At 39.9% G+C, this 4,107-nt stretch overlaps 1 pseudogene; it reads left to right on the top strand.

The window, feature by feature from the left end:
• Positions 1–1,719: 1,719 nt before the first annotated feature.
• Positions 1,720–2,449, top strand: LOC129671075 (succinate dehydrogenase [ubiquinone] iron-sulfur subunit, mitochondrial-like; annotated as a pseudogene).
• The last annotated feature ends 1,658 nt before the right edge of the window (positions 2,450–4,107 follow it).

Below are 4,107 nucleotides of genomic sequence, written 5' to 3'. Positions count from 1 at the left end.
TACATTGCCTTTACTATGTTTGGGTATGTGCCTTGTATCCCTGATCTCTCCAAGACTTGAAACATGAACAGGTGTTGCATTTTGTCAAATGCTTTTTCTGTATCAAGGAGATTATCATGTGATCTTTTTTCTTTCAGTTCGTTTATATGGTGGATTACTTTGATGGATTTCTGTATGTTGAACCACTTGCATGCCTGGGATGAAGCTTAATTGGTTATCGTGGATGATATCCTTGATATGTTCTTGAATTTGATTTGCTAGTATTTTACTGAGTATTTTTGCATCAATATTCATAAGGGAAATTGGTCTGAAATTCTCTTTCTTCATTGGGTTTTTGTGCAGTTTAGGTATCAAGGTCATCTGTGGCCACATAGAATAAGTTTGGTAGTGTTCTTTCTGTTTCAATTTTGTTGAATAGTTTGAAGAGTATCGGTATTAGCTCTTTTTAGAAGATCTGGTAGAATTTTGCTCTGAAACCATCTGGCCCTGGGCTTTTTTTTTTTTTTTTTTTTTTTTTTTTTTGGATGGGAGACTTTTGATAATAATAAAACAACAGCCTAGAGACTAGGAAAAGATTTTCAACCCTATATCCAATACAGGGCTAATATCCAGAATATATAAAGAATTCAAGAAATTAAACACCAGTAAATTAAATAATCCAATTAAAACACAGGGTACAGAGATAAACAAAGAATTCTCAACATCGTAATATCGAATGACCGAAAAGGACTTAAAAAAAATGCTCAACATCCTTAATCATCTGGGAAATGAACATAAAAAGTGACTCTGAGATTCCATCTTACACCCATCAGAGTGGTTAAGATCAAAATCTCAAGTGAGGTCACATTTTGGAGAGGATGTGAAAAAGGAAGCCCTCCTCCATTGCTGGTGGGAGTGCAAACATATACAACCACTTTGGAAATCAATCTGGCGCTTTCTCAGAAAATTAAGTATAGTGCTACGTCAAGGCTCAGCTATATCAATCCTGGGCAAATATCAAAAGATTCTTCACCATACAACAAGATAGCAGATGCTGAGACTCACAGCCAAACTTTGAGCAGAGCATAGGGAGTCTTACAAAAGAATGGGGGGGGGCGGAAAGACCCAGAGGGAACAAGAGCACCACAAGCAGCTCAACAAAGCAAAAGTCTTGGCTCAGGGGATGCTACAGGGAGTGATGCACTGACCAAGGGCCATCCATAGAGAGGATCTAGATCCTCCTGATCAGATGGAGCCCATAGGCTGCTCTGTCTCCATTGAGTTAGCAAAGGCTGCCTCTGACATGAACTAGGTTGCCTGTCTTTGATCACTTCTCCCTGGTGGGGCAGCCTTGTCAGAACACAGAGGAAGAGGATCCAGGCAGTCCTGATGAGACTTGAGAGGCTTGGGTCATATAGTAGGGGAGGAGGACCTCCTCCTATCAGTGGACTAGGGGAGAGACATGGGGGTGGGGGGAGGAGGGAAGATGGGGGAATGGGAGGAGATGAAGAAGGGGGCTCCAATCGGGATGTTAACTGAATAAATTATAAAAATAATAAAACTCATTGATAGCTTCAACAAAACAATACAAACAAACAAAAAGAATTAAGATCTTGAAGCCGCCTTCCCCTGGTTAGCGCTTAGGCCTCTAGCAGACTTCAGGGTGAGAGGCCTGCTTCTCACCGCAGTGTTCCATGGGATGCCTGAGGGTAAAGGTTGGGGCTGATGCCAGGAGGCAAGATGGCTGCGGTTGGGGTCTCCTAGAAGCGTGGCTTCCTGGTTACAGCTCTCGGCAGAGTCAGCTTGCAGTTCCAGGCCTGCCGAGGGGCACAGACAGCTGCTTCTGCAGCTCCCCAGTTCAAAAAATTTGCCATTTACCGATGGGACCCGGACAAGCCTGGAGAAAAACCTCGAATACAGACTTACGAAGTTGATCTGAGTAAGTGTGGGCCTATGGTGTTGAGTGCTTTAATCAAGATTAAGAATGAAATTGATTCCACTCTAACCTTGCGAAGATCTTGTAGGGAAGGGATCTGTGGCTCTTGTGCCACGAACATCAACGGAGGCGACACTCTGGCATGCACACGCAGGATCGACACAGACCTCGGCAAAGTGTCAAACATTTACCCTCTCCTGCACATGTATGTGATCAAGGATCTAGTCCCTGATTTGAGTAACTTCTCTGCACAGTACAAATCCATCGAGCCCTATCTGAAGAAGAAGGACGGGTTTCAGGAGGGCAAGCAGCAGCATCTGCAGTCCAGCCAGGACCGTGAGAAGCTGGACGGATTGTAAGAGTGCATCCCTCATGTAGGCCTATCTCTGGACAATCGACTCCAGAGATAACTTCACAGAGGAGCGCCTGGCCAAGCTGCAGGACCCCTTCTCTCTCTACCGCTGCCACACCATCATGAACTGTCTGTATCCAGGGAAGGCGATTGCCGAAATCAAGAAGATGATGGCGACTTAACAAGGAAAAGAGGGCATTGGCCTAACCCTCTCCATGAATGTAGCTGTCAGTTCTGACTTGAGTCCCTTCAGCTCCTGGATTCTCCATGAATACAGCCTGTATAATAAACATTTAAGAAATTTTAAAAAAATGAATTAAGATCTTAAGAAATTAACACATTCTCTACAATATCATGTCACTTGACATGGAGAGAATCATATTATTCTTTCATGATCCCAAGTCCTGTTTGTACTTTAGAAAGGGATACCTGACAAATGGTGGGCAGGAAATTGGTCATCAGAAGATGATAGATCTCCTGCCTAAAGCTTGTCAACACCTAAAAATCTCACCATAGCTCGTTCCTTATAATTATTCTATTTTTAGCACTAACATTCTAAAAAAGATGCTACATTAAAATCAGACAACACATGTAAAGGATTTAAATATTTAAATAATTGAAATGGAACCAAATACTGCCCCAAGACACATAGGTACATTTCAACGATATTACACTAGGGCTCTCTCAATGTCTTCAATTAATAAAGCTAATTCAGCTTAATAAGCGTTCAGCATTCTGATAAAGTATAGAGTACTTTCCCCCTATATTTAAACAAGAAGAATCCTGTGTTTGTACATGAAATGAATGTTAAAAAGGAGAAATGAGGTTAAGCATTATATAAGGACATCACAAAACATTGGAAAGAGTCTTTTCTTCTCCAGCTACCTTTTCCCAAGAGAAAACATTTTGTCAGTCAGTTCTGAGTATATGACAATTAGGTTGTTTAAGATGTCTTTCTGTTACTTCACTCAGCATGCCATCTTTAATTCCAAAAGCAACAATTGCATATATCTTATCTTCTCACTTCCTTTCTTAGTATGTAGGATGGGAAGGAGAACACTATGTTGGATTTGCACCCAAGAATACTGTGCCATATTTGTATCATATAATCCTCAGACTGCGACATTGTCTTATATGAGGTAAACCTTCTCAAAGAGCCAGACGAGGCTTTTATGCTTATTGCTCTGCTTTACAGTAGAATGATGAACTAGTCCGTGCTTTAGTCTCATTCTCACTAATTCACAATCACCGAGGTACTCTGGGAATATTGCCTTCTATCTTGATAATCAGACAAGTGAGCATGTTTCAGAGATACACATCTCTGTTTGATCATATTTTTCTCCCAAATCACCTTTAATCAATCATTCACTTCATTTCCAAGTATACTTGAAAACATTAAATCCTGTTTGATTTATCCATATGGCCTATAATGGATCTTCCATAAATCTTGTGTTAATTTGAAAGGCTTCCTAATATGAAGGACTCAAAATGAAAATGACAACTATGAAAACAGATTGAGGATATCCTCCATATACTTAATTGCTGCCCAAGAATGAAGAGCAAGGTTACTTAGATAAAAATTAAAATGAATTAAAATTAAGAAAGCTTTGAAATTATAAACAGCAGTTTGCGCATGCATCGCGAACATATTCACTTATGATTATTGGAGCAAAAATGTAAAATAAACTCAATACAAGAGCTATATCTTGTTAAATTTATTTTCTAGTACTTTTTAAAGTAACCTTTTAAAAAAAACAAGGTAAGATATTGATAGATATTATTGGAAGGAAGAGCAAAATTTCCTCAGACTTTTCCAAAGTAATATTAAAGCTATATCTAC

The sequence above is a fragment of the Psammomys obesus genome, unplaced genomic scaffold (genome assembly GCF_907164565.1).
Source record: "Psammomys obesus unplaced genomic scaffold, mPsaObe1.curated_primary_1811, whole genome shotgun sequence".
Lineage (NCBI taxonomy): Eukaryota > Metazoa > Chordata > Mammalia > Rodentia > Muridae > Psammomys > Psammomys obesus.
This window is presented reverse-complemented; position numbering and strand designations above follow the sequence as displayed.